This window comes from Bufo gargarizans, chromosome 3 (assembly GCF_014858855.1).
Source record: "Bufo gargarizans isolate SCDJY-AF-19 chromosome 3, ASM1485885v1, whole genome shotgun sequence".
Taxonomy (NCBI): Eukaryota; Metazoa; Chordata; class Amphibia; order Anura; family Bufonidae; genus Bufo; species Bufo gargarizans.
Genome location: NC_058082.1, coordinates 324,110,779 through 324,130,084, shown reverse-complemented (window position 1 = coordinate 324,130,084; position 19,306 = coordinate 324,110,779).

Here is a 19,306-nt window from a genome sequence, read left to right as displayed (position 1 = left end):
AGTGGCCTGTTCCTGTGTTGGGTGACATGAAGCATGTTTCTCTGCTATGACATGAAGCCTGATTCTCTGCTATGGGACCTCTCTCCTCTGTCTGGGTGCCGGGGCCTAAAAATATCTGACAGTGGCCTGTTCCTGTGTTGGGTGACATGAAGCATTATTCTCTGCTATGACATGAAGCCTGATTCTCTGCTATGGGACCTCTCTCCTCTGTCTGGGTGCCGGGGCCTAAAAATATCTGACAATGGCCTGTTCCACTGGTGGGTGACGTGAAGCCTGATTCTCTGCTATGATATGAAGCCTGATTCTCTGCTATGACATGAAGCCTGATTCTCTGCTATGACATGAAGCCTGATTCTCTGCTATGGGACCTCTCTCCTCTGTCTGGGTGCCGGGGCCTAAAAATATCTGACAATGGCCTGTTCCAGTGGTGGGTGACATGAAGCCTGATTCTCTGCTATGACATGAAGCCTGATTCTCTGCTATGGGACCTCTCTCCTCTGTCTGGGTGCTGGGCCTAAATATCTGACAATGGCCTGTTCCAGTGGTGGGTGACGTGAAGCCTGATTCTTTGCTATGACATGAAGCCTGATTCTCTGCTATGACATGAAGCCTGATTCTCTGCTATGACATGAAGCCTGATTCTCTGCTATGACATGAAGCCTGATTCTCTGCTATGGGACCTCTCTCCTCTGCCTGGGTGCCGGGGCCTAAAAATATCTGACAGTGGCGATGTTCCAGTGTTGGGTGACATGAAGCCTGATTCTCTGCTATGACATGAAGCCTGATTCTCTGCTATGACATGAAGCCTGATTCTCCGCTATGGGACCTCTCTCCTCTGTCTGGGTGCCAGGGCAATGGCCTGTTCCAGTGGTGGGTGACATGAAGCCTGATTCTCTGCTATGACATGAAGCCTGATTCTTTGCTATGACATGAAGCCTGATTCTCTGCTATGACATGAAGCCTGATTCTCTGCTATGACATGAAGCCTGATTCTCTGCTATGGGACCTCTCTCCTCTGTCTGGGTGCCGGGGCCTAAAAATATCTGACAATGGCCTGTTCCAGTGGTGGGTGACATGAAGCCTGATTCTCTGCTATGACATGAAGCCTGATTCTCTGCTATGGGACCTCTCTCCTCTGTCTGGGTGCTGGGGCCTAAATATCTGACAATGGCCTGTTCCACTGGTGGGTGACGTGAAGCCTGATTCTCTGCTATGATATGAAGCCTGATTCTCTGCTATGACATGAAGCCTGATTCTCTGCTATGACATGAAGCCTGATTCTCTGCTATGGGACCTCTCTCCTCTGTCTGGGTGCCGGGGCCTAAAAATATCTGACAATGGCCTGTTCCATTGGTGGGTGACATGAAGCCTGATTCTCTGCTATGACATGAAGCCTGATTCTCTGCTATGGGACCTCTCTCCTCTGTCTGGGTGCTGGGGCCTAAATATCTGACAATGGCCTGTTCCACTGGTGGGTGACGTGAAGCCTGATTCTCTGCTATGACATGAAGCCTGATTCTCTGCTATGACATGAAGCCTGATTCTCTGCTATGACATGAAGCCTGATTCTCTGCTATGGGACCTCTCTCCTCTGCCTGGGTGCCGGGGCCTAAAAATATCTGACAGTGGCGATGTTCCAGTGTTGGGTGACATGAAGCCTGATTCTCTGCTATGACATGAAGCCTGATTCTCTGCTATGACATGAAGCCTGATTCTCCGCTATGGGACCTCTCTCCTCTGTCTGGGTGCCAGGGCAATGGCCTGTTCCAGTGGTGGGTGACATGAAGCCTGATTCTCTGCTATGACATGAAGCCTGATTCTTTGCTATGACATGAAGCCTGATTCTCTGCTATGGGACCTCTCTCCTCTGTCTGTGTGCCAGGGCCAAAATATCTGACAATGGCCTGTTCCAGTGGTGGGTGACGTGAAGCCTGATTCTCTGCTATGACATGAAGCCTGAATCTCTGCTATGACATGAAGCCTGATTCTCTGCTATGACATGATGCCTAATTCTCTGCTATGACATGAAGCCTGATTCTCTGCTATGGGACCTCTCTCCTCTGTCTGGGTGCCGGGGTCTAAATATCTGACAGTGGCCTGTTCCAGTGGTGGGTGACATGAAGCCTGATTCTCTGCTATGGGACCTCTCTCCAATTGATATTGGTTAATTTTTATTTATTTTATTTTTATTTTTATTCATTTCCCTATCCACATTGTTTGCAGGGGATTTAACTACATTTTGCTGCCTTTTGCAGCCCTCTAGCCCTTTCCTGGGCTGTTTTACAGCATTTTTTAGTGCCGAAAAGTTCGGGTCCCCATTGACTTCAATGGGGTTCGCGTTCTAGACGAAGTTCGGGTCGGGTTCGGCCGAACTTCTCGAACTCGAACCTGAACATCCAGGTGTTCGCTCAACTCTACTTAAGAGTCGTTCTGTGGTGAAGTGAGAAAATTTGAGACTTTTTTGGCGTGTTTTAATTTCCTTTTTATTTGTTTATTTGATCTTACAGTATGTCAGACAGAGAAGTGCTAGGCCCTGCACAGGGGAGTGGCAGAGGCCTAAATTTTTCTTGCACAGGCAGAGGTCACAGCAGAGTAAGGGGTCATGGCAGCAGAGGTCACTTTGAGAGGCCCGGGCTACCAGTGTCAGCTAGCGGTTGTGTCTTGACCAGCAACCCAGGAGTGCTTGATTGGTTGACTCGATCTTCGATTTCATCGCAAATTACATCAGACACCCCCAGCCAAGAGCTAGTGGGTTCGTCAGACACAACCCTTAGTTGGCATGGCCTGGGATCAGACCCTGTGCCCTCACCTGTCCTCAACCTGCCTCTTTTCAACAGGAGAAGAGGGTGGCAGCTTGCCCGTGAGGCAGCAGCAAATCCAGCAAGTCACTAGCGTGGCCGGGAGTCAGCAGGTTGGCAGCAGTGGGAAGTCGGTAGCCAAACATGCCCGGGGTAGATCACCTGCTTCGCAGGAGTCTACCTGCCCGGAAAAGGAGCAATGTACCGATTCATTCGGGCAGCGGAGGTAGCAGTCAATCAGTGTGTAGTGTTAGGGGTAAAATCACCTACTCAGGCGGTGTGGCAGTTTTTTGTTAATCTGCCGGAGGAGGTGAACATAGCCATTTGTCATATCTGTGGGCAGAATGTGAAGCGTCACCAGGGTACCAATGTTGGCACCACGGCCCTGTGTCAACATATGCAGCGTCACCATACAGTGGCCTGGGAGAACCGTGACTCTGATGTGGTGGTCCAGCCTGCCGCAGCAACCGCTGCATTACCCAGTGGCACGCACCTGGTGTCAGGCAGGCAAGGCTCCACCACCTCAGCCAAAGGGAGCTCTATGTCCTTCCCATCATCTGCTGGTCCCGATGTTCCTGCTTCTCCTACTCCTCATCAGTTATTCCGTCAGCAATCGATCACCGAAGCGATTGCCAAGAGACAACAGTATGCGTGCAATCCAACGGCACAGAAGCTGAATTTGCTCCTTTCTAAGTTGCTAGTGCTGCAGTACCTCCCTTTCCAAGTGGTGGACTCTGCAGTTCTTTCAGAGAACTGATGGCTTGTGCCGAGCCGAGGTGGAGAGCCCCAAGCCGTCATATCTTTGCCAAAAAGGCAGTACAAGCCCTGCACACACATGTAGAACAGAAGGTGGGCCAGTCCTTGAGCCTGTCGGTGTCTGCAAAAGTGCACTGCAGCGCCGACATGTGGAGATATAACTACGGTCAGAGACAATACATGTCCTTTACGGCCCACTGGGTGAATATGGTTCCTGCACAGCCACACCAGCAATTTGGCCAGGTCACGCAGGTTCTGCCTCCACGTTCTCACGCCATTGGTCCTGCGACAATGTCCGCCTCTGCCTCCTCATCCTCCACCGTGTCCTCAGCCTTCACTGCAGGGAAGAGGCACAGTGCCCCTCCATCATACCACATGTGCAGGGACAGGCGGTGTCACGTTTTTCTGCACCTCGTTTGCCTGAGCAAACTGAGTCACACAGGGGAGGAACTGCTCTGTGACCTTCATCAAGAAATCAAATCCTGGCTTTCTCTGCAAAAACTCAAAATCGTAACCATGGTAACGGGAAAAACATGGTGTCTACGCTGCGTCAAGGAGGGCTGAGCCATGTGCCCTGCATGGCACACGTGTTCAATCTGGTTGTCCAGCAGTTTCTGAAGTCTTCCACCCAACCAAGACATCCTAAAAATGGCCAGGAAACGTTGCAACTTCAGCCAGTCGTACACCTCCAAGCACACCCTCCTTGAGCTGCAGCGGCAGAATGGCATCCCACCACATAGACTGATATGCAACGTTTCCACCCGTTGGAATTCCACCCTTCATATGTTGGACCGACTGTACGAACAGAGGCTATAAACGATTTCTTGATGAATCAGGTGGACAGAGGTACTCCTCTGTTACATAGTTACATAGTTAATATGGTTGAAAAAAGACATAAGTCCATCAAGTTCAACCAAGGGATAGGTGGTGATGCAAATCCCAGAAGGAATTAAGACTCAGATTTCTACACATTTTCATAAGCATTAATGTTGTTTACTTTTAAGAATTCATCTAAACCCTTTTTAAAACTGTCCACTGTTCCTGCTGTGACTACGTCCTGAGGAAGTCTATTCCACAGCTTCATAGTTCTTACAGTAAAGAAGCTTCCGGAGACTAAACTTTTTCCTCTCCAATTGGAGGCAGTGCTCCCTTATCTTTTGAGTGCATTTTACATGGAACAGTTTTTCCACCGTATTTTTTGTATGGCCCATTTATATATTTTTATATATAAATATGTATGACACTGTACCACATAAAAGGTTAGTATATAAAATGAGAATGCTCGGACTGGGAGAAAACGTCTGTATGTGGGTAAGTAACTGGCTCAATTATAGAAAACAGAGGGTGGTTATTAACGGTACACACTCAGATTCGGTCACGGTCACTAGTAGGGTACCTCAGTATTGGGCCCTATTCTCTTCAATATATTTATTAATGATCTTGTAGAAGGCTTGCATAGTAAAGTATCAATTTTCGCAGATGACACTAAACTATGTAAAGTAATTTACACTAATGAGGACAGTATACTACTACAGAGGGATCTGGATAGATTGAAGGCTTGGGCAAATTAGTGGCAGATGAGGTTTAACACTGACAAATGTAAAGTTATGCACATGGGAAGGAATAATGCAAGTCACCCGTACATACTAAATGGTAAAACACTCGGTAACACTGACATGGAAAAGGATCTAGGAATTTTAATAAACAGCAAACTAAGCGGCAAAAACCAGTGTTGGGCAGCTGCTGCCAAGGCCAATAAGATAATGGGTTGCATCAGAAGGGGCATAGATGCCCGTGATGAGAATATAGTCCTACCACTTTACAAATCACTAGTCAGACCACACATGGAGTACTGTGTACAGTTCTGGGCTCCTGTAAACAAGGCAGACATAGCAGAGCTGGAGAAGGTCCAGAGGAGGGCAACTAAAGTAATAACTGGAATGGGGCAACTTCAGTACCCTGAAAGATTATCAAAATTAGGGCTATTCACTAGGGGACTGAGGGGAGATCTAATTAATATGTATAAATATATCAGGGGTCAGTACAGAGATCTATCCCATCATCTATTTATCCCAAGGACTGTGATTGTGACGAGGGGACATCCTCTGCGTCTGGAGGAAAGAAGGTTTGTACACAAACATAGAAGAGGATTCTTTACGATAAGAGCAGCGAGACTATGGAACTCTCTGCCTGAGGAGGTGGTGATGGTGAGTACAATAAAGGAATTCAAGAGGGGCCTGGATGTATTTCTGGAGCGTAATAATATTACAGGCTATAGCTTCTAGAGAGGGGTCGTTGATCCAGGGAGTTATTCTGATTGGAGTCGGGAAGGAATTTTTAATTCCCCTAAAGTGGGGAAAATTGGCTTCTACCTCACAGGTTTTTTTTTTTTTTTCCTTCCTCTGGATCAACTTGCAGGATAACAGGATGGACAAATGTCTTTTTTTGGCCTTATGTACTATGTTACTATAGGAGAATCATCTCTCCCCCTAGACGTCTCTTCTCAAGACTAAATAAATTAAATTATTTTATTCTTTCTTCATAACTAAGACTCTCCATGCCCCTTATCATTTTAGTCACTCTCCTCTGTACTTTTTTCAGCTGTAGTGCATCCTTTTTTATGGACTGGTGCCCAGAACTGAACTGCATATTCCAGATGAGGCTTCACCAGCGCTTTGTAAAGTGGTAGTATTACATTCCTGCCTCTCGAGTCCATGCCTCGTTTAATGCATGACAATATCCTGGTGGCCTTAGAAGCAGCTGATTGACATTGTTTGCTGTAATTTAAGCTTTCATCCGCAAGGACACCTAAATCTTTCTCTATAAGTGACTCTCCCAGTGTTACATCACCTAGGACAGGCATGTCCAAACTGCGGCCCTCCAGCTGTTGCAAAACTACAACTCCCAGCATGCCTGGATAACTTACAGCTATTAGGGCATGCTGGGAGTTGAAGTTTTGCAACAGCTGGAGGGCCGCAATTTGGACATGCCTGACCTAGGACATATGAAGCACAGAGATTATTACTACCAAGTTTACATTTGTCCACATTGAACCTCATTTGCCAAGTTGATGCCCAATCACTCAGTGTTCAAGTCAGCTTGTAGTATATGGACATCTTCCATAGACTGTACAGTTCTACACAGCTTAGTGTCATCTGCAAAAATAGATATGGTGCTATTAATCTCGCCCTCAATATCATTAATAAAAGAATTAAATAATAAAGGGCCAAGCACTGAAACTAGGGGTACACCTCTTATAACCTGGGACCATTCTGAATAGGAATCATTGACCACAACTCTCTGGACACGGTCCTTCAGCCAGTTTTTAATCCAATTACAAACTATACTTTCCAATTCTATAGACCTTACTTTCCTATTAAATGTCTATGAGGGACAGTATCAAAAGCCTTTGCAAAATCCAAAAACACTACAGCCACTGCCACCCCTCTGTCCAGGCTACTACTCACCTCCTCATAAAAACAAATCAGGTTAGTCTGACAACTTCTGTCCTTGGTAAACCCATGTCACCATGTTATAATATTCTTTACAGTCAGATACTCCGGTATATAGTTCCTTAAGAGTCCTTCAAACATTATTCCCACAGCAGAAGTTGAACTAACTGGTCTATAATTACCTGTGAAGGACCTTGATCCTTTTTTGAATATGGGCACTATGTATGCCTTGCGCCAATCACTTGGCACTGTACCAGTACCTAGAGAATCTTTAAAAATTATAAACAGTGGCACCTCATTGACTGAACTGAGCTCTTTAAGCACTCTTGGGTGTAATCCATCTGGCCTTGTTCACATTTACCCTATTTAACTTGTCTTGTACCATATCTACAGTTAGCCATTTGAGTATATTACTGGATGTACTAACTTCCCCAGCACCACAGATATCAGCTCCTCTCTCTTCTTTTGTATTTAGTGGACCTACCTGCTCAGACCTAGGTATTTTAGCATTTATATATTTGAAGATTTTTTTGTGATTTGTTTTACTCTCTTTTGCTACCTGCTGTTCGTTTTGTATTTTTGCTAATTTTATCTCCTTTTTACAGATTTTATTAAGCCCTTTGTAATCTTCAAATGCTCCAGCTAACCCCTCAGATTAGTATTTTTAAAATGTCATTTTTTTGTCTTTTATTGCCCTTATTACAGTAGCTGTAAGCCGTGTGTGTGTGGGGGGGGGGGGGTAATTTTAGCCATTTATACTTGTTACCTAAAGAAATATTTTTTTTTAGTGCAATTACTCAATGTGGATTTAAAGCTCTCACATTTATCCTCAGTATTATTATGTGACAGTAGCTACACCCAGTCTATGCCTTGAAATGCTGCCCTCAACCCAAGGAAATTAGTTTGCTTCTTATAGTTTAGGGGGAATATAATTATATTGTGGTCACTATTACCTAGTGTTTCTCGAACAGTAACATTACCAACAAGCTCTGCATTATTAGAGATTACCAGATCCAACAGAGCATTGCCCCTAGTTGGAGCTTCTACAAACTGGCCCATAAAATGGTCCTGCAGCAAGTTGAGGAATCTTCTCCCCTTTGCGGTTGAAGCAGAATCATGTCCCCAGTCAATGTCTAAGTTAAAATCTCCCATTAGGACCAATGTACCAGCTAGTGCAGCCTGCTCTTTTTGGTTATACAGTTGCATTTCTATCTCCTCTGTGATGTTAGGGGTCTATAGATTACACCAAGTATATTTTTCCAGTGTTTATATCACTTTGAATTTCCACCCATAAGGTTTACACATCCTCACCCACAATTGCCTCTTTCACACTTGTCTTCAGATCACTCCTCACATATAGGCACATGCCACCACCTTTTCTGTTGACCCTATCTTTCCTAAATAGTGTGAAATCCTTAAAGGGGTTCTGCAGTTTGTTTAAATTGATGATCTATTCTCTGGATAGCAGAGCCGCGGCCTTCTCACTGTTTACTGCTGGCCCAGTGACGTCACAACTAGTATCAACTTGCCTGGGCGGGGCTAAGCTCTGTTCACTTAAATGGAGCTTAGCCCCGCACAGTCAAGTTAATACTAGTTGTGATGTCACTGGGCCAGCGGTAAACAGTGAGAAGGCTGCGGGCTGCTGGAGCGCCGCTGCCTTCTCAAACAGCTGATCGTCGGGGGTCCCGGGTGTCGGACCCCCACCTTTCATATGCTGATGATCTATCCAGAGAATAGATCATCAGTTAAAACAAACTGCAGAACCTCTTTAATATTTACAGCCCAGTCATGCCAAGAATCCAACCATGTCTCAGCCACACCAACTGTATCTATGTGTTCTTCCAGTACCATAGCCTCCAGCTCCCCCATTTTGCTAGCTAGACTTCTGGCATTTGTGAGAATACATTTGAAATTACTATTACCTGTAAAGTGAATAATTGTGATTTTTGGGTTACCTTGGTTGATGCTTGTATGTAACAGGTTCTTGTTACCAGCAGTTCTATTTTCCATAAGTGTTTTGTTATGCCTAGTCTTCTCCCTACTTTCCTCGCTAACCCCAGCCCCCACTAAATCTCCACTGTTCCCTTCTATATCCCACTCTCTATCTACACTATCTACCCCTTTATTAGTATGATTGCCCTCCCTGCCCCCCAGATCCTAATTTTAAAGCTCCTCAAGCCGTCTAACCATTTTTTCCCCCATGGCAGTTACACCCTCCCCATTAAAGTGCAGCACGTTCCTACTGTAGAGCCTGTAACCGACAGAGAAGTCGGCCCAGTTTTCCATGAACACAAACCCTTCATTCCTCCCTACCGTGGAGGTCCTGGTCTTGAGCTTCTCTCCTAGCTCCTTAAAATCATTTTTTAAGGACCTTCCATCTCCCCCTGACTTTGTCATTGGCGCCAATGTGTACCATGACCGCCGGGTCTTCCCCAGCCCCACCCAGCTATCTGTCAATCCGATCCGCAATATGCCGAACCCGAGCACCCAGCAGACAACACACTGTTCAGCATTCACGGTCTCAGCGACAGATGACACTGTCTGTCCTCCTAATAATAGAGTTCCCTACCACCAGCATCTGTCTAACCTTTGCTACTCTCCTTTTCCCATCTTTCCTGCAGCGGTCATCTTCCTGGTTGCTAGGAGAAATGCTCTGCTGCAGTGTTGCTGGCCCTGGGCTTTCCTCCCTAATAGCCAAACAGGCATATTTTCTAGGGCATTCCAGCTCAGGACTAGCCTCTCTGGCACTTTTCCCTCTACCCCTTCTTCCTACATTAACCCAACTGCTGACCTGATAGTCCTAATCTTGCCCTCCTCAGTCCCACCTCCATTTCACTGACCCCAGTCCGTACCTGCACAGGTCTTAGCCTCTCTCCAGGTCTGCAATGTCCCTAAGTGTTTCAAGCTGATTATTTAGATCAAAGATCTGGGCTTCCAAATAAGCAACATGATTGCATCTAGTGCAAATGTATTCACCCTCAAAAGGCTCTTCAAGGCACGCATACATTGCACAAGACACACACTTAGTAGCATTATCCATGGAGCACATGTTTAAATGGGATGAACAGTAAAGAAGGAAAACAATAAATATGAGTTAAGACTTAGACCCTGTCTGCTACAGTTGTAAGACTAGCTAGAATCAAGCCAACAACACACAAGGACAATATTTCAAACCTTAGTTTCCTGCTCCTTGTCTTGAACTCCGGTTCTTTAACTCCACTTATTCAGCAGCACACTTTGTACAGCTAGCTTCAGGTAGAACAAGCTCAGAGTTCAGTGGTGCAATTAATAGCACCTGGAAGCACAAGCCACTCCCCTTAATCAAGCAGAGAAAATAAAATGGGTTTAACACCCACGTAATAGTACGTCATGGTGGCAAGTGCGTTCCTGCATTTTGACGTACTATTACGTCATAGTGATCAGGCAGGCACCGGAGCGGTCTGTGCCTGATCACTGCAGGGGCTCAGCAGTCCCTGATAGCCAGGCCCCTGCTGTATCATCTGGCATCGATGTACAAGCCAATGCCGGCAGATCAACCCCTTCTATGCCGTGATCAGCACTGAACGCCGCATAGAAGGGATTTGCAGCAGGTGAGGGAGCCCATCGGGTCCCCGCTCTGCTGTGGGGGGATCCGATGGGTGAGAAGGCAGCCCTATGCCAGGCAGAGACTGCCCAATGCCTTGCAAGGCTTCGGGACCTGCTTTCTACGGGTGCCCAGGAGATCCAGCCTCAGGCTTGGTCTCCTAGGCAACCTGTTAGTGTATTACTCAGTGTAATACATTAACAGGCAATGCATTACGATACAGATTTATTGTAATTAGGGTTGAGTCGTACCAAACTTTAGCATTTCAGTAAAAGTTCGGGTTCGGGTTCGGTGTTTGGCGATTTCTCTGCGCTTTTTGAATGGCATGGCTGTGATTGGCCAGTGCAGCATGTGGTCTAGGCTTTATATAAGCTTGAGTCACGTAGCGCTGCACGTCACTCTGCTGTTACAAGTGTAGGGAGAGGATGCTGCTGAACTGGTGATTTCGGGGCCATTTTATGCAAGCTAAGTGCGCCAGCACTGCATTTGAGCTTTTGTGACATTCTAATCCAAGCTTGAAAAACTGCACTAATAATCTGGTTATAAAAAATCACCAGTTTTTGGCAATATATGACATCTGTTGCATTTGCAGGATTAGTCAGTGTGCAATTTTAGCTAGAAATACAGGCATAATTTTCAGTTTTTTTTAAAACACCCTTTTTAGCCAAAATACACAATTTTACAGCCCTTGCAGCATCAGCACATGTGAAGTTCAAGGGTTATATACTGCTGTCATATTTGGCAGCCTTTGCTGCATATGCTATGCGAGATACACCCATTATATATTTGGGTTATATTGAGATATTTGAAATACCGCCATTTGGTGCACAATTGCGACCTAGTGTGGGTCAGGCCGTGTGAGATACACCCTTTAAATACAGGGGTTCTATTCAGGTATTTAAAATACAGCCATTTTGTTCACAAACCTTTTTTTTTTTTTTTTTTTTTTTTTATTATAAAGTTTTATTGTTTTGATACAAATTTAATAACCAAAATACATAGCTAATAATTTATAGTCCATCAGTCCGTCAATCTAGTCTATGGACGTAATTAATAATTGCATATAAATAACCATAATTGTGTAAATAAAAAAATAAAAAAATCAAGTGGAGGACTCTAGCTGAAGAGGATGGCAGGATCCGGAGCCTGGTAAGCAGATATATACATGGCCTTCTAAATAAACAAAAGTTACAACCTTTGTTTTAATGCCGGAAAATCCCCCCATCCTCAACATTCCTAGGGATCCTCATGTACTCAAATATATCTTCACATTCTTCCCCGGTGCAATACATATAAAGCAAACCGGACAAATGGAGTAACCCCCAATCTCACCCTACCCACCCACCCTCCCGCCTTGCAGGAAAGAAGAAGAAAAAAAAAAAAAATAATAATTTAACAACAACAATACTTCATAGTTAACTAATTAACTGTGTCCCAGTCTTTCCATAAGTTATTCCACTTTAAGTAGGATCCTCTTTGTTTATGAAGTATCCTCTCGTAGCTTTTCACTTTCTCAACTAAACTCAGCCAGTTATTACAGTCTGGGGCGGAAGAGGAAAACCAAGCTCTGGAAATGAGTAGTCTAGCCAAAAACATCACTTTAATCAAGAGGTGGCTTTTTGTGGGCTGGTAATTAACCTCAGATAGATCTCCTAGGACCCATATCCTGGGGGACAGAGGGACAACAATTTTAAGTTTACACGCCAGTTTTTTTTGACCAAACTCCAATACCTGCTCACCATTGGGCAATCCCAGAACATATGTAAGTGATCTGCCTCGGAGTCACCACAACGTGGACATTTGGAGGAGACCCTAAGTCCTCTTCTATATAGCCATAAAGGTGTCACATAAATTTTGTGCAAAATATTAAATTGTACAACAATGTGATTAAAATTGTGTGAAACCAGCTTTAAGCTTTCCCCTATCTTATCCCAATCTGGATGGCCCACCTCTGCAAGGAGAGAGGACCAAGCTCTCTGCCCTGGAGAGAGAACATCCAAAAATAAATTATCCATTAAGTGTCTATAGCAATATGATAATTTAATTCTCGTAACAATTTTCCTACAAATTAAATCGTGTAGAAATACGGGAGTATCTATAATAAAGGAGTGACTATTTAGAGTGCTAAAGAGTGCGGACCTCAATTGAAAATATGCATACCACGCCACCTCACCTAAATTTGCCCTTAGTTCCATGAGGGACAAAATTTGTCCCCCACTGACTACTTGGTGTAGGTACTGAACATTTTTGATCCTCCAATACTGGCGGCAGCTTAAGTCGTTTAGAATGAGAAGTTTTGAGTTATGCCATAATGGGGTGCAGACGAGTGATGCCTTAACTCCGCACCAACTCCTTATGGTCAGCCAGGTCTTTATGGCCATTCTGCAAAAAAGTGAGTATCCGCTCGGGATATTTGCTAGATAGTCAGATTCCAGTACAGTGAAAAAGTCTGAGAAGCCTGAATCTTTCACCACTCTACTACAGAAAGGGCTATTTTCCCAGTCATTAAAAAGACAGAGTTGGGAAGCCACAAAGTAGCCCCTAAAATAGGGGAGGTTAAGACCTCCCCGATTGTAGGGCATGGAAAAATAGAGTGCCTTCAGTCTCACGCGCTTCCTCCCCCATAGTAGATCATTGATCATGCGATCTATCAGCCTAAAATACTTGTCTGGGATCCATATGGGTGAGTTGTGCAGGACATAAAGAACCTGGGGCAGCACTACCATTTTTGTTAATGAAATTCTGTCCGCTCTTGCTGACACGATTTTTTGCCATATCTTAATTTTGGCTCTCAACTTCGTCAGCAGAGGAATCAGGTTATGTTGTAAATATTCCTGAGGTTTGGCAGAAACTGTTATCCCCAGATACTTTATTGAATCAGAAATTGTTAATTGGTTATTCCATTCACCTCGCAGCTCATCCATAGGGAGGAGAACGGTCTTATCCCAGTTGATCTGCAGTCCAGACGGATCGGAGAAAAGACCAACAAGGTCCATTATTCGAGGGAGAGTGGTGTCTGTTTGATGGATAAAAACCAGGATGTCGTCTGCGTAAAGGGATACTCGGTCATGCTTCCCCATTATGCCAAAACCGGCCACTTCCGGGTCCTGTCTTATCATGGCAGCTAAAGGTTCGATATAAATATTAAATAGAAAGGGGGAAAGGGGACAACCCTGACGGGTGCCCCGTCCCAAGGTAAAACTCTCTGTCGTCAAGTCATTGATCCTAATCCTAGCAGCAGGAGAATTATAAAGTAACTGAACCATCCCCATGAATCTTGGACCAAAGCCCATTTTTTTCATAACCTCCCAGAGAAAAATCCACTCCACCCTGTCGAAGGCTTTTGTTGCATCCAACGACAGGATGGAGCGGGCACCATGCCCCGGGGACTGAATATTCATGAATAGCCTGTGTAGATTATTATGGGTACCCCTTTTTGGCATGAAGCCGTTTTGATCTGGGTGAATAATGGTGGGCATAACCCGCGAGAGCCTCCTAGCCAGGACCTTTGATAGTAATTTAGCATCGGTATTTAATAAGGATATTGGTCTATAGGAGCTCAGTTCTGCCGGGTCCTTATCCTTTTTTGGAATCAAAACAATAAGGGCCTCCATCATAGAGTATGGTAGTTGACCTTCCTGTATTGCTTGGGAAAAGACCTGTAGCAACCTGGGGAGAATCACCTCGCTATACTTGCGATAGACCTCGTATGGAAGGCCATCCAATCCTGGCGATGAGTTCCCCGAGATGGATCCAAGAGCCTCCTGCAGCTCCGTGAGGGACAACCCCTCCTCCAAATATTCCTTTTGAGCTTCATTTAAAGTAGGAAGTGGAATTCTCTCCAGGAACCGCATCGCCAGTTCAGATGACAGACCTGGGGAGGATCTATATATCTGGGCAAAGTATTGTAAAAAGGTATTCCCGATTCCCCCCAGATCCGCTATAGTTTCCCCCTCTACGTTGCGGATCGAAGTAATAGATTTTTTTTTTTTTCCTGTTGTGAAATTATTCTAGCTAATAGCCTACCCGGCCGTCCAGACTCAATGAAATAATTGAGCCCCTTAAAGAATACCCTATGGTTTGCCTTCTCTATAACATATTTCCCCAGGGCACAACTAGCCTTCTGCATCTCTTCCCTATTGTATTCAGTAGGCTGGCTAGCATATCGCTCTGCTGTAAGGGCAGCCGTCTTATCCAGTTCCTGCTCTTTCTTCCTAAACGTTCTCTTTACTGCGGCAATCTCACTTATAAAAACCCCCCTCAAATATGCTTTAAAGGCATCCCATACTATGTTGATGTTAGCAGAGGGAAGGTTAACCTCCCAAAAGGAGGACATCAGTAGTTTATTCGACTGAAGATTGTCCATAATAGTGAGCCAATATGGATTCAGCTTAAATCCTAGCCCCCTAATGTCCTTATTCTCCATGCTGCCAACCTCAACCAGAACGGGTGTGTGGTCTGAAACTGTTCTTACCCCATATCGCATCTTACGGATATTACTCAGGTTGCTCTCATTGGTGAGTGCTAGATCGATCCTAGACATTGCTCTGCCACCTCTGCTAACACAGGAGTAAACTCTCTTTCCTCTACAAAAATGTTCTCATATGTCCACCAGTCCCACCTCTAAGCAAAACTGAGGCAACGGAGAATTAAGAAAGTTCCTCCCCCTTTCTGCGTCTAATGTAAATCTATCTTTGTTGGGGTCCATAACCGCATTAAAATCCCCCATCAGGATTAAGCGGCATTCTGATCTCTTTTCGAAAAAAAGCATTAGCTGAAGCAGTGGGTAGATTGAAAATGGTGGAGGTATGTAGAAAAAGGCAAGAATATAACTATGGCCATGCAGCTTGCCATGTAAAAAGATAAATCTGCCCTGGTCATCTATGTGTGATTTTATAAGAGTGAAGTCTATGGAATTGTGAATGAGAACCGAAACACCCCTAGAGGAGCCGCTAAAGGTGGAGTGGTATGATTGAGACTGCCATCCCGTTGCCAGACGGGACAGGGTTTCTCTGATTAGATGAGTTTCAACTATGCAGATAATTGCTGGAAGATATCTCTTTACTGCATCCATGATCGCTTGCCTTTTAACCCTTTCCCCGAGCCCTCTGACATTCCAAGCTACAATCCTAGTGGATATCAGTTATAACAAGAGAAGAAAAAAAAAAAAAAAAAAAAGAAACACCCCATTCCTGCAAGGTTGGATCCATCCCTCCCCCCCCCTTCTCCCTTGATCCGCCCGAGCTAATCAGCGAACCTCTAACCTCCGGCCATTCTCCCCCGGCCTGACCCCCCCTCCCCTCCATCCCTTCTTTCATAATAGTGCACGATTTCAGATGCCTATTTGATCCATCCAGTCTAGCGCTTGCTGTGGTGTCTCAAAGTAGAGGGAAGTCCCCTTGTGGATTACTCTTAATTTCGCTGGATACTGTAGGGAATATTTGATCTCCTTAGCCGCCAAGCGTTTCTTTATCTCTATGAAGTTTCTTCTTTTTTCCTGAGTCTGTCGCGCAAAGTCAGGAAAAAAGAGCAATTTGGTGCCCTGATATTCAATAGGTGAGCATTCTCTTGCTCTTTTCAAGATCATGTCTCTATCGGCGGACAGTAGCAATTTGATTAAAATTGCGCGCGCCCGTCTTCCTGGTATAGGCTTCCCTCCTGGAATTCGATGGGCTCTTTCTATTTGAAACATGGAGGAGAAATTATCACTGCCGAGACTGTGCCTGACCACATCTTTAATTTGTTCCTCTAGGTGTCGGCCCTCAGCTCCTTCTGGAAATCCAATTATACGGACATTGTTGCGCCTTGACCTATTTTCTAGGTCCTCTAGCTTATTTTGGAGTGCTTGATTTTCTGAGGCCAGAAATAACGTTTTAGATTTTAACATGCCCATGTCAGTTTGTAAGGAGTCAACAATTTTTTCCACACTAAGGACTCGATCCCGTATCTTTGCTAGGTCTTCTCTTATTAGAGAAATATCGCACTGCACGGACCCCAATTGAGTGGACATTCCTTGCACTAAGGTGCCGTTGTTTTCCACAGCACAGAGGATTTTATCCAAGACAAATGGGTCATATTCAGTTCGTGTTTGTGCAGAGGGACCTTCCTCACCTGCCTCCTGTTCTGCATCCTCTAATCCATCCTCAGAGAAATCATCATTTTGGGGAATTTTTGCAGATTTTTTCAGTTTGGCGGGAGGTTTAATTTTAGCTTGGTTTTTTTCACTTAAAAAGGGCGATTTCAAGAACTTATCAATTTTGTTCTCTGGAGTCTTAGCCCCCAGCTTAATAACAGAGGAATCCGCTGAGCGTCGTTTTGGTGCCATTTTCCCCACTTTTTTTTTTTTTTTTTTTTTTTTTTTCCCTTCTTCTTCCCCTTTTTCTTTCTGTTTTCCCTTCCCCCTTTTTCTTCCTTTATATTTTTTTTTTTTCCTTTTTTCCCCCCCTGTTGGTTCCAATATTCCCACCGCAGTAGGCACCACAGAGGAGGAGGAGAAGAAAGGGGAAAAGGCAGTAAGCAAACCCGAATTTTTCAACAAAAGTTATATTTTCATTGCACTAGTGAAGCAGAAAAACTAGCAGTATAGCAGGTAGAAAATAGATCAAACGCGGTTCTCACGTGTCCAGTGCCTTAGTCCCCTGCAACGGCAGTTCGAATCCAAAAGGGAAGGGGGAACGGCAGCATGAATGTGGAGTGGCAGCAAGGGATCCGTCCGGGTAGCAGCAGCAGGCAGTCCAATGGCAGACAGGAGCGGCAAGGTGAAAGGTGGAAGTCCGGAGGAGCAGATGGTGCAGTGTCAGGGAGAGCTGCGAAACGGCAGGACAGCAGCTAGCAAGGACAGGAAGCGGAGCAGTGAGGCAGCCGGGTCCAGGGGCGCAACAAGAGAGCGGACCAGCCACAACCAGCAACGGCAGCCGGGCGTCCTCCGACAGCGACCTCCAAGAGCATGCGGGGGCGGGAGCAGTACAAACAGCCAGACCAGGTACACGGCTCAAAGCATCAGCTGTCGGCATCAGCTGTTCAGAGCCGGGAGCTCGGAGGGAGGAGGAGGCCAGCGCAGAGGGGAGAGTGAGACGCGACGTACTCACGTCATCCCGCCGTCACCTTGTTCACAAACCTTTAATTGCCACCTAGTGTGGGTCAGGGCGTGTGAGATATACCCTTTATATACAGGGGTTATATTGTTCTATTAATAAAAAAAACCTTTTTTAGGCAAAATACACAATTGTTGCACCCTTGCAGTATCAAGACATTTGAAATTCCAGGGTTATATACTGCTGTCATATTCAGTTATTAAACAAACACCCGTTTGGGCAAAAAAAAAAAATATTTGGCAGCCTTTGCTGCAGATGTCATTGTGAGATACACCCTTTAAATGCAGAGGTTCTATTCATTCATTTGAAATACAGCCATTTTGCGCACAAATCTTTAATTGCGGCCTAGTGTGTGTCAGGCCGTGTGAGATGCACCCTGTATATACAGGGCTTATATTCTTCTATTAATAAAACACCCTTTTTTAGGCAAAATACACAATTTTTAAGGCCTTGCAGCATCAAAACGTTTGAAATTCCAGGGTTATATACTGCTGTCATATTCAGTTATTAAACTAACACCCGGTTGGGCAAAAAAAGTTTATTTGGCAGCCTTTGCTGCATATGTCATTGTGAGATACACCCTTCAAATACAAGAGTTCTATTCAGTTATTTGAAATACCACCATTTTGTGCACAAATCTTTAATTGCGGACTAGTGTGGGTCAGGCCGTGTGAGATTCACCCTGTATATACAGGGCTTATATTATTTTATTAGTAAAACACCCTTTTTGGGGCAAAATACACAATTTCTGTGCCCTTGCAGCATCAAGACGTTTGAAATTCCAGGGTTATATACTGCTGTCACATTTAGTCATTAAACAAACACCCGTTTGGGCAAAAAAAGTTTATTTGGCAGCCTTTGCTGCATATGTCATTGTGAGATACACCCTTTATATATTTGGGTTATATTCAGATATTTGAAATACCGCCATTTGGTGCACAAATCTTTAATTGAGAGCTAGTGTGGGTCAGGCCGTGTGAGATACACCCTGTGTATTCGCTGAGTCAAAAGTAGATATCAAAGTGGGCAGCAACCAGTACGCCTGATATCTACTTTTGACTCAGCAAATACACAGGTGAGGTCAATCCTAAAAAGGTACTGGCCTATCCTACACATGGATCCTGACCTCAGAGATGTGCTCACTACACAACCAAGTGTCACATATAGGCGAGGGAGGAGTCTTAAAGACCGCTTGGTCCACAGCCACTACACAATACCAAGTGGAGTGGGGACATGGCTGGATCGTAAGCCATGTGGCATGTTCAAATGTGGCTCTTGTAAGGCATGTACCTTTATTTCCACTGCAAAGTCAATTACATGTTCAGTTACTAGGCAAACCTACAAAATTAGGGACTTCTATAACTGTAGGAGTAAGGGTGCGGTATATATTTGCCAATGCCCCTGTTCTATGGATTATATAGGCAAGACCATCAGAGAGGTCAGGCGGCGGATATGTGAACATGTGAATGACGTGGTCAAGAAGAATATTACTCCGGTCGTGTCACATGTTAACGAAATCTATAGAGTTAACCCTAACTGTCTGAAGTTTTCGATCCTGGGGACCATTCCCCCATCACCAAGGGGTGGCGACTGGGACCGAAAAATTCTCCAGAAGGAGTGCGT